The sequence below is a fragment of the Phalaenopsis equestris genome, unplaced genomic scaffold (assembly GCF_001263595.1).
Source record: "Phalaenopsis equestris unplaced genomic scaffold, ASM126359v1 Scaffold234764, whole genome shotgun sequence".
Lineage (NCBI taxonomy): Eukaryota > Viridiplantae > Streptophyta > Magnoliopsida > Asparagales > Orchidaceae > Phalaenopsis > Phalaenopsis equestris.
The window spans coordinates 102-12,325 of NW_018252667.1; the positions used below are offsets into that span (position 1 = coordinate 102).

The following is a 12,224-nucleotide window of genomic DNA, read 5'->3' on the forward strand; positions in this document are numbered from 1 at the left end:
ACTTTTAAAGTATAATGTAATGCATGTCTGTCATAATGTAATGCATGCCTGTCATATAGTAAATACACAAGAATTGTGTGTTACGGATGTAAATTTTTCCAGCAGATGAAATAAATAAAAGGGTAAATAAATAAATCAATTCCTGTATAAATAATTCAATTCCAAAAGCCTCACAATGTCGTGAAGGGGTAAATAAATACAGACCTCCACAATGATAGTCATTCCATCCAACCAAAACAATTCCATACTTCAATTCAATAACTACAGCTCATAACTACAATTCATAACTGCAATTCATAAATAAATAGTGATATCCAGGATATTTCAAAGCTGCTCATAACTGCAATTCATAACTGCAGCTCAATTCAATAACTGTAGCTCATTACATCATCTGTCTTTCAAAACTACACGGATGAACAAACGACAGTGACATTGAAGAATAAAACAAGCTCAACACCAATCATTCCAAGCCGTATGAATACTCCTCTAATGTTACAACTTGGATCCACAAACAACAAAACAAGCTCATTCACTTGTATACAGCTAAAGAATAATGGTGCAGAATTTGTTTTCAATAAGAGCATTGAAGAAATTTTGGCACAAAACTGTAAGCATATATGGTGCAGAAAACTGTGGACATCATTTTACTGCAAAAAAGGAGCTTGTTACTGTAACTGCAGCCTAACACATTCATATTACCCTCTGTATGAAACTAAGCATTTAAAAGCAGCTCTAACACATACTCATTAAGCATTTAAAAACATTTAACTGCAGCTCTTTAAGCAGATAAAAACAGCTCTTTAATAAGTATTTCAAAACATATCTTTAATATATAACTGCAGCTCATCATTCTAAATGCATAAATGTATACTTCATAAGCATTTAATAGCAGCTCAACAAAAAAGATATTATAGAAAAGAAAAATTCTATAGTTGGGTTCAATTATGAGTTGCATAAATCATCTGTGATACGCTTTCTCAAGGCAGCCATCTCTGCTGCACATTCACCTTCCTGGGTCTCTGTGTCTCAAATTCATGGGTTCCTATAACTTCTTCAGGAATAGACTGACCAATCTGATTTTCAAATGCTTCTATAGGAACATGCATCTCGTCGTCGACAGCCATATTGAAGTCTGCATCTGATCTAGATGGATGTCGTTGTTGACCTCACTTTTGGTTGATGTTTAGTTTTTTCTCTTTAGTAGCCTAAGGTCTAGCCATAGGACTTTCCTATTTATTATTCTTAATAAACTATCCAGACAACAAATGTTCTTTCGATAACGCCGCACAGGGATGAGTGACGTTTATTAAAAATTTTCTTTCGACTGACTGTCTCAGAGGAATGCTGGAATCGTTTCATAGCTCCGCTGATCGATTCATTTTGAGATAAAATATATAAAGTAATCGCTAAAACCTCCCTTGTGTTATTCCTTGACGAACCTTCAAGCCCATGGTTGGTTCGAAGCTCATGCAAAAGATCCAAAAAAATCGGTACGCTCATCCGGAAGATGTTGCTGAACCTTATTGGATGCCCAGCTAACATCTCGCCTACCCATTTATCCCTAATAAACGACGAAGTCATGCGTGGTGTTCGATGAATAGGAGAGCGATAGTACTCTAACAAAAATATAGCAATCGCAGCCGCCATTCTTTTGCGGCGTTCTCGATATCGATTCATCCTGAAAAACCAAACAATCATCACATGAACAAATAAACAAAAATGTAGGTTGAGTAGTAGTTCTAATATTTGTTAACCAATCAAACAACACATAAACATCATAATGCTAAAGCGAGTTCAACATGTAAAGGTCTTTAGCATAATACGCATAATACAATAGCCGGCATATCCAGCAAAGTTCACAAATACAACAATTAATTTTCGATAGAAAGCCGTAAGTATTGCACGCGCAGCTCAGGCCGAAGCCTCTTGAAAATCTGTCTTTTTGTTGGACATTCAAGCACCCTACACATTTTAAAAAGAAATCGTTATCAACCATAACTTCAGGTATGTTTTCTAAAAGGTTCATAAAACGATCAACACTGGGATCATCTACTTCTGGTTCAACAGGTTGTGGAGCTACAAATACTTCTATCAGTCGGTCTATTGAGCTCTACACGAATACATCTTTGTTTTTTACGCCTCATTGATTGGCCTGTGGACTCGAGCTCCCTCGGATTTATGCTAGGACCTTGACCATAACCCATAAGTGGATCAGGTGTCAAGTAAAGTGATATGTCATCGAACCACAACTCACTTGGGTTGAAGGTATTCTGCCCCGTAGCTACAACACCCTTAAACATAACGTCCAATTTGTCTTCCAATTCCGGGTCAATTCCACACACCTTAAATTTTTGCAATAAGTAGGGCATATTAATAAAAAATGTAATGGATAAACCGAATGAGAGGGGGGGAAGTATTACCTCTAGTTTCTCAGCCCACCATTCTTCTGAAGCATCTACAGTACGTTTGATGGGATCCCAACCCAATCTTGTGGATCCTCGTTTCAGTTCCTTCCATAACTTCCAGTCTTTTTTGAGCTGATCAGACTTGTTTTTGAATTTTAACCTGTCGTACTCACGGTCTGTCATTTCCTTGAACTTATTGGAAATATTTTGTCACCCTTCTTTGTTAAAATAGGTGGTAAGCCGATTACCAATTTCAATCTCCTTAATACATAAATTGCAAAAAAATGATTGTGACATCTTTATCCCACATAGCTGAAATAGAGGCTTCTTTGTTGTTAGCCATAATGATACTATTAAGAAAATGATTCAATTCTTCAGGAATGCTATCAAATATCAGGCAATACTGAGCAATATTGTAAAAAAAAGAAAGGGAGAATGTTATAACAGCTAACATAGTAATTGTGAACATCCCGTATTTAAAGTCATCATTTTATCTCGTATGTATTTCTAACTTCATAAAGCAAACAAAACTTCCAACAGCTATGTAAATGCAGCAAACAAAACCTCCTTCCAATTAAGGCCCAACATTTTATCGAAATATAACTGCATCTCTATAAATATAACTGCATATAAACAACCACATTCTTATCCATATTCTTATTCATAAATGTCACGAAAAACTGTATTCAAAACCAAATGCCTTATCCCACGTAAATAGCACTAATAATATATCTCTTGAAATGGTGCCTAATATATATGTGTTCAATCACCAGAGTAAGAGGACTTATTGCCTTCAAAACCAAATTACAGTATGCCTTATCCCAAACTCACCAAATGATAGTATGTCTTATTGCCTTCAAACCAAATGACAACATGCATTAAAAGATTATCAAAAATATATTTCAACAGAATTTTATCAGGAAGATAAGAAAAAATAACTCAACATAAGAAGCATGGCTATAATTTTCAAGCTTCCACCAATGCCCCATTTCAAAGATATGACATATTGCCAAACAAATTCAAGCTATATATCACCAAGTGCCCCATTTCAACAGTATGCCTTATTCACTTCAACAGAATTTTACTTGTGTTAAGTGATTGCAGAACCAATAACATTCAAGCCATATATCGCAAATAGATCAAACTATATATGTAACTGCCATGATAACTGTATATCAGCGGGTGAATAAAGAATTGCCCATAAGGAGGGTCATCCAAGCTGCCATGATAACTGTATATCACAAATAGAACATATCAAGAAATTGCCTTCAACAAAGAAACATTCACATATATGGGTACTAAAGGCTGTTAAGAAGGATTAGGCTATACAAAGCCAGGAGCCTTGAACAAATTTATATTATGAAAGAAACAGATTGCCATTATCAATACCAATGTTTTTAATCTCCCTATCAAAAAGATTTTCTAATTTATCACCACTACATTCCGAACTGTAAATGCTCAAATGAGGAAATGTATTGTTTCATCGTTTTAACAGCAAGTACTGAAACAACAACCGCACTGTAAATGCAATGATCTTGGTCTCCTCTCAGTGTAATTTCCCCTTAAAAACAACAACCACAGTGATAATGCACAAATACCCAAAACATTGTTTCTTCGTTTTAACAGAAAGGTAAGATCAAAGAGGGACTTCTCGACAAAAAAATGCAAGGATAAACCGATCCAACCACGGGTTGCATGTAGATAGCAGAAATCCCAAAAACCTCTCATGTCAAGTCCTTCCCAAAAAAAAAGGCATCACAAAATCGGAAAACTTCAACGTAAGGCATCAACTAAACTCTTGATTCTTACGGTAACCAAAGACAACAACTTACAGAACAATCGGATCGAATGGGAGAAGAGAGAAGAAAGTGTCAGATCTCCTCAGAGCGCGACAGTAGGGCGCGATAGATATAGATCTCCCCTTCTCAGAGCGAGGAACGTCTCTTCTCAGAGCGAAGAACGTTAGGGCACGAAATGGAGAAAGCGATCGAGGAAGGTTAGGGCACGAACTAGGGAAAGCGGAGGAGGCAGAGGGGTAAGTACTGTAAAAACCCTTCGAAACGCTCGACCGCGATACATTAGGTGTGGGTCGCGGTACTTTAGAAATCAAATTACGCGTTTTACGGGGGCCAACCAAAATGCTCGAACCAAACTAATGGGATGCGTTTTCAAAACGCACAATCCACAAATAATCCCCACCCAAACAGACCCTCAATCATAAAAATCAAGAACAGCTTATAAATTCACTATAAACATAAAAATAGAGAACTAAAACATAAGAACTGAACCGTAACATAATGTGAAAAACACTAATATTGACGCTACCGTGTCATTCTCCCGAAGTTGGAGAAGATTCAATTTAGGTCTCCAATTCCGACACGGAGACATTGAAAATGGAGTCGTTCTAATCCCTATATACGTCAAGTTGGATGATTCAAGTATATGCCCTAGCTACTAAATTCACCGGATCAACACTATTATGGAAATGTGCAACTTTCTCCTCCATTTAAGGTTCGTCGCTATTGCATTTAAATTTCGCCTTCTTACCATCTAATCTTGGTGCAATCTCAAACCCTTGGGCTTCAGCTCCTTGACAAGCAACAATAAAAACCAATGGCTCTACATGCATTTCGATAAATGATGAAAATGGTCGGTTAAAGTTATCAGAAAATGTAAGACCCACAACCGATGTTCTTTGATCAAGGCTATATTGATTCCAGCTGCACAGAGGACTACGACTAATATAAACACAATAAGCAAATGGGAATACAATGACTTGAGGCTCGGTGGTTCCAAAGGGCTCACCAATATTCAATACATTATTTTCAAAATATTCACCAAAGTCTACAATCTGCGAGAGTGATTGGATGTCCATACCAAGTCCTCTATCATCAACATTCTAATCCTAACTAGAACCGACTTTAACATTTGCATATCCATCAAGAGTTGAATTATTTGCATCAACAAAGCTAAAATCGGATTTGGCTGCATTTTATGTAGTTGCACATGCAACTATAGTTGTTTGATTAAAAACATCAGTCACGCTTGAGCGAATACGCTTAGAGACCATCTTCTCGCCAACATTATCAAACCGATCAAAACGATCATTCGACGATAATTTGGACTGCCTAGAGGTTAAAGAATTAGTATACTTCATTAGTCACAAAAGGAACCCTTCTAATTTGAATGTTGTTCTCAATGAACACCATTAGATTGTGCTATCAAATGTCATCGCATGAACTTTTCACTCTAGCAACTCCAACACATTTCTCCTCAACATACACTGGCTAAAAATATACAGGTATCCATGTTGTTTCTGACAATAGGCCTTGAAACCGATTGAAACTTGAGGAATCCTGATGAAATGGGTTTTCATCTTCTTCCTCTAAAAATTTTATTGTTTGATCCACCTCATGTTCTTCCAATTTTCGTTGTTCAAGACCAGCTATTCTTTATTAAAGACACCGGATCTCTCGTTGCAAACCTTCCATAAAGACTTCTTGATTGGGTCTTGCAATATTTCTCCGTGGCAGCATGTTTGAGAACATAAAGAATCACAAACGAACATAAATGTGTTCGCAATTTCTGGGTAAGAAAAGGAATTATGAAGCCAATTAGCAATCTTCTATGGATGGCCCGAGGAGACCCAATGGCTAGACAACAGCGGCTCTTGGTGCCAGTCGAACTACCCAAGAAAGGACTATTCTAATAACAAAATAATACCAGCAAGAGATATGAAAATAGAATTTTAGCAAAACAGTAATCAAGAATTTCTGTGAAGAATTCCGGAGGCAAAAAACAGTAAAAGGAACATCACTGATATAAATGAAGCACAATGATACACAAAAAGACATCACTCAGGTTGCCAACTCTGGGACATAGCTACAAGGAAGATGAACAGATAGCTGACCTTTCCAAAGAAAAAACAAAAAATAGAAACTCACAATTCTAAAACCAAGCACTAAAACCTTCCTTATTACAAGTTTGTCATCCAAAAAAAAAAATACATAAAAGCAGAGAACTAAAACATAAAAGTTGAACTGTAACATAATGTGAACAGCACCAGAACCGACGCTCCCACGTCAACGACATAACCTGAACGCCTTAGAATAGCAATCAAAACAGAGCAATTGTTGACAACACAAGAGAGGAAAAAATAAGGAATGCAGATACCAACCTTGAAACTAGCACTCGACGTAGAGATGTATTATATATCACAACACAGCTTTACGCTCAAAAACTTCTAGGGGCATTTTGAACCAAGAAATAATCATGACAAGATTACTCTGCCGAAGTTGAAATCTATCCTTTGTATAAAAAGACATAGTCGTATGATAGATGGCACTGTCTCCGTAACAGAAATCAATTTACATGATTTTAGCAATTCTAACGAACCCCTATATTAATGTCAAAAATCTATCATATAAGCTTCCAAGAAAATACAATTAGGCCCCATCAAATAACAAAAATCATGCCTTCAAAAATTTATTCTGCCTTAGTTCATATGCTGTTGCGTTCAATTTTCATACCCTGCAAAGTAGAATACTTTAATTTTCCTGGAAATTTCCTGCATTAAATCCTTGTCTCGACAGCCTGATATATGGTAAGTTTTTAAAGTTGAGATAAAAATTACCTGTGTTCATCCCAAGAAGTTTATTGTACTTCTATATTGTACATAACCGAAAATACAGCTTATGGATTAATAAATGATATAATCCAGGAATTTAAATAACTCTGCTAGCAGCTTCAATGTAGCTTTTAAAATCCACACAAGGCTATGCACTATAGCACCATGTTCTGGAATAAAAATGACCTGGAATAAATCAAGTCGCCACAACAAGGACGAACAGAAAAAAAATAACTTCAAGGAGTCCATGAATAAAATTGTGATCAAAGCAAATTGAACAAATGTTTCAGAAAGAAAAAAAAAAGAAAATGAAATTAAATCAATAAGTCATGGAGTCATTAGAATGACTCACGTGCAAATATTAAATATTAAGTCATATTTATTCACATTTAGATTACTACAGCACCTTGCAAGTAGCTGGCCTAGAACTTTACCAGTTGCAACAGTAATTCATAATACTCATCATACATACGCTTCTCCGCATCAACAAATGCAAAGTCATAGCTGAAAGACACCAGAAAAATAAGGATTATGTATAATACATTAAAATCAATGATTTTTACTGATTTCATAAAACAAAATATTGTCAGTAGCAAATTGCCGGGGAAAACTCAAATAGACAATCATGTAATTCCTAAAACTTTGCAAATAGTCTTTTCTTTTAATGAATAAATCAAGTGGGAGAACTAATCAAACATGAAAATTAATAGTCGTAAATCTGCTAAAAGAAAAAAGACATCATGACAACTGTTGTTGCAAGGTTTTGCCAAGGTAAAGAAATAGCTTGCGACCTAGCATTTCTCAGTTTAATTTGCTATCATTACAAAGAAAATATTATTTAGAGAAAAATAGGAAGCATGTAAATGAAAGCTTTCCAAAAAAAAACAACAATTCTATGACATAAAGGCAACCGGACTTGCGTTAATGAAGATCCAATCATATTATAACCATCAAACTTCATGATAAATATTAAAAAAACACATAATCTTTTGCTTCTTGTTACAGGTTGTATAAGAAAGTCTTAGCCTCTTGGGTTTTTTTTTCATGTTAGCATGATGGTGATGGGGATGGTAAGTAGTCATAAAATATGGGTCCATATGACGCGAACAGATGTTAACAGGCATCTATTTTTAAAACTGCCCGATTTTGTTATATTATGACTATCTAAACTGCCATAGAATTTAGGTTCACATTGTGAGTACATGCTACCAATACTACCAACGACCGTTACATTTCCAGATCCAACAAAAGGTTTCAGTTTGCTGCAAATAAATGGTTCATGGTTGGACCAGGTGGCTACAGGTCAGTCTTTCTGATCCAGCACCAGCCTTCTTATTCCTTGTTAATGGCGTACACCTAACCTTTAGTGGCCACTGCACAACTTGAAAATTCATCAACTTCAAGAAATTATATTTAGAGTTAGTTCACCATCATAACATGAAAACATAAATCAATGTTACCAAGGATTTAAGGCCTATTTTCTGTCTTCAACAACAAAAGTAGTTATAAACAGGGGTGGCCAAAGGAATTCAGCCTTCAAGGAAACTCATTTGGCCGCTTACAAGCAGGAAACACGCCGTAAAAAAAACAAACGAAAAAAAGAAGATGACAATAAAAAGACAAAATAGAGTCAACCAAAGGATGAATGCAGTTAGAACTCAATTCGACAAACACCTTCAAACTCCCTCAAGATCATCATATTCTTAAAAAAGCTCATTTTCAAGAAACCAAATAAGCCAGTAGTAGAAAATGAATTCAATGATTTAAGAAAAACAAACAACTGAAATAGTATTTTCCAAAAAAGGTTTATCATAGTTCACACGTAATAGTTGGGAGCATAGAAATCTCCAACCCACTGTTGCGTATGGACATCCTAGTCTCAACTAAAAAATGAGTGCAAGGACAGATGGATACATATTGCTTAAAAATCTCCAACTCACTGTGAGAAATCAAAGTTTGGTTCTCATATTATTATGGACATAATGACTGAATTTTAAAGAATAGATTGACGGAGCACTAATAAGAAAATAGCCCGTATACTAACTTGATACATGTCGGGCATTCAAGAACTTCCTCATGAAAGTGATGGAATGTATGTAGTTTCTTGTAAACACTAAAATTTACAAAACTAAACACAAGCAGATTCCATATGGTACACCTTGTATATATCGCACCATGTACACAAGAAATTGAGATTAATGCATTACAAACTTTCAAGTAACAGAGCAAAAAAAACATGAATTTGCAGCATCCTCAAGTGCCATCATCCATGGTGCTTAACAGCCATAGCAAATTAGCATAAAAGGACAACGCAGAGACAAGCTAATTAAAATGCTACAATAGTTTGTTTTTTTTTTTTTTATTGTATAGCTCCCAACAGGTTAAGGCTATTTTATGTTTCTTCTTTGAAGGAAGAGGCAGCAAGATATTTGATATAGCTAGTTATGATTTCTTTTATCAAGATACAAGAATTCCTGAAAAAAAATGTCCCTAAACAACACGCTAATGGAGAATAAGGTACAAATAATCATTAAAAGAAAAATACTTTATAGTTTGAAGTTGAGCAACATCACAACATGCAACATGTCGCTGTGGTCACACTAAACAGTACAACTGTTCAAAAAATAAAAAACTGTGAAAATTTAAAAAAAATTAAATGAAAAAAAAAAGAGAGAAGAAACTAAAAATTTCTATGGTAAATGAAAAAAAAAGAGAGAAGAAACTAAAAATTTCTATGGGACCCTATATATACCGTCCATTGATTAAAAACTTACAAAAACATCTACACTATAGCATGTAAATTTATATGTACTTCATGGATCTCATTCAAAGCGTTTTAACTATACTATTAATAATAAGAAACTAGTTAAAGATAATAAAAATTAAGGTTGATGGAAATGCCAGAGTTCTAGAAAATCAAATTATTTAGAAAAGCATAATGAACAAAATAATAATGAATACTATAGGTTGATTCAGACAAAGCGAAGTAAAATTAACTGTAAAGAAGATATGAAAAGGCGAATCTTAGATCTAGATAAAATATATATTGAGATTTGAAATCAGGAGGATAGTGGAATAATTTGGTTAATTTTTTTCTAATGAAAATTTAAAGATTAAGAGAAAATCAAATCATAAGAGAAGAAACACTTCGATATCAATATTTCAGGAAAGAAATGAGATATTGAATATTGTGATAAAAGCATAGAGGGGAAAAAACTTCTGAATCATACAATAAAATTACAGAAAAAATTAATTAAATATGAACTTAAAAAATTAGGTCACTTTTGAGAATCAATTTGGTTTCATATTAAAAAGAACAACTTTGAATGTAATTATTATGTAAGATAATTAATAAAAATGAATATAAAGCGAAGAAATAACATTGACACATTTTTAGTGATCTTGGGAAGAATGCGTTGCGAGAACTTCATGTACCAGAGCAATAGTGAACAAAGCGAAAAAAATAAAATTAGTTTGCTAGCATAAATAGACAGCATTAATGTAAAGTGTAATGCAAACAACTAGCAATTGCAGAACTGAGATTTGGACCTTCAGACTAGCTTGATGATGTTGCTTACCTACAACATTCACCGTTTTGAATTAGCTGCTCTAAAGTATCAACTGCAAGGGAATGTTTTATTTTCACCTGAACAATCATGTCGTGATTAAAAAAAAGTTCATAAAATAACATCATCAAATTAATTGCTAGCAAGTTTCAAAGGGGCAACAAAACTGAAAGACAAGAAAAAAATAGAAATTATCACCATTCATCACAAATAATTGTATACTCTTGAAGAAAAACAAGTTAGGCTAATGCAGAATTCCTAAACAAACAGTATACAACAAAATGTGAACCATAAACTGCTTGTTTGCAGTTGATCATCATCAAGACCAGCGGTGCAACACAAGATAGTTTTATTAAATATGACACTACGTTCAAAATTCAATAAAAAAAGGATCCAAATACCAGATCAACTGAAAGACCATGAAAAGCAATTTCTCTTGTAATGAAAGTTTAGAATTACATACAAGGTTCGACGAAATGCATGCCTTTTTTTTATAAGTGTGTTCTAAATAGCAGGGAACATTAAGTTTATACTGGATAGACAATTACGCTTATTGGTTTAGAATTACATAAAAGGTACGACGAAATGCATGTCTTTTTCTTATAAGTGTGTTCTAAATAGCAGGGAGCATTAAGTTTATACTGGATAGACAATTACGCTTATTAATTGAATATTAAGTGTTCACCACATCACTCGCATTACTTCCACTGACATTTTATCAGAGAGCATTCTGCATACTAGGACTAGGGTGCTATTGCTTTTATTACCTATTGAAACATATCTTAATTATTTTATTAATGATAAAGTGAGCACAATGTTACCTGTAATCAATGGTTAGAATTACATAGATTAAATAAAATGCGTTCCTTCTACTTTTAAGCATTTTCCAAAGAGCAACAAACATTAAAAGCTTGTTTGAGATCAAAGTTGTTTTTTGTTTTTATTTTTTATTTTGTTTTTGAAAACTGTTTGTTTGGTGTATTTTTCACTTGTTTTTATTTTGTGTTTCTAAAAACAATTTAACAAAATTTTAGAAAACACACAAGACAAAAATTATGTGTTTCGAGTGTTTTCAAAAAGAACTATATCTTAATCAAATATACCAAACATGTTTTAGCTCAAATCAAAATATAAACAAAACAAAATAGAAAATATAACCAATCCCAAACGGCGCCTAAGTTCACACTAGATAGGCCATTATACTTCTAAAATGAGTATCAAGTGTTCACCACTTCACCAACATTGCTTCCAATGAAATTTTATCAAAGAGCATCTTGCATAATGGGTCTAGGGTACTATTGCCTTATTTAATTATTTAAAGATACTTTAAATATTTTATTAATTTTAAAGTCAGAACACAGTTACTTTTAAAGAATGGTTAGAAATACATAAAAATTTTGAAGAAATGCATGCCTATTACTTTTAAGTATGCTCTAAATAGTAGGGAGCATTAAGCTTACACTAGATAGACCATTACACTTCTAAATTGCATGTTTAGTGTTTGCCATTAAACCCATCAATACCAGAATTTAATCCAAATCACAAAATGGATACAAGGAAGGATTATTTCTCAAAAGCAAATCGGATTAGAATCAAGACTTAAAAGAAAATAGAAAACACAACAAC

At 34.0% G+C, this 12,224-nt stretch overlaps 1 long non-coding RNA gene across 1 annotated transcript; it reads right to left on the reverse strand.

Annotated features, from left to right (window-relative positions):
• Positions 1 to 6,269: 6,269 nt before the first annotated feature.
• On the reverse strand, positions 6,270 to 10,680 carry LOC110039016. The gene is made up of 3 exons (XR_002295482.1): positions 10,611 to 10,680; positions 7,439 to 7,536; positions 6,270 to 7,218 (listed from the first exon to the last, which is right to left on the reverse strand). It is a non-coding gene; the product is annotated as an uncharacterized LOC110039016 (long non-coding RNA).
• Between the last annotated feature and the right edge of the window lie 1,544 nt (positions 10,681 to 12,224).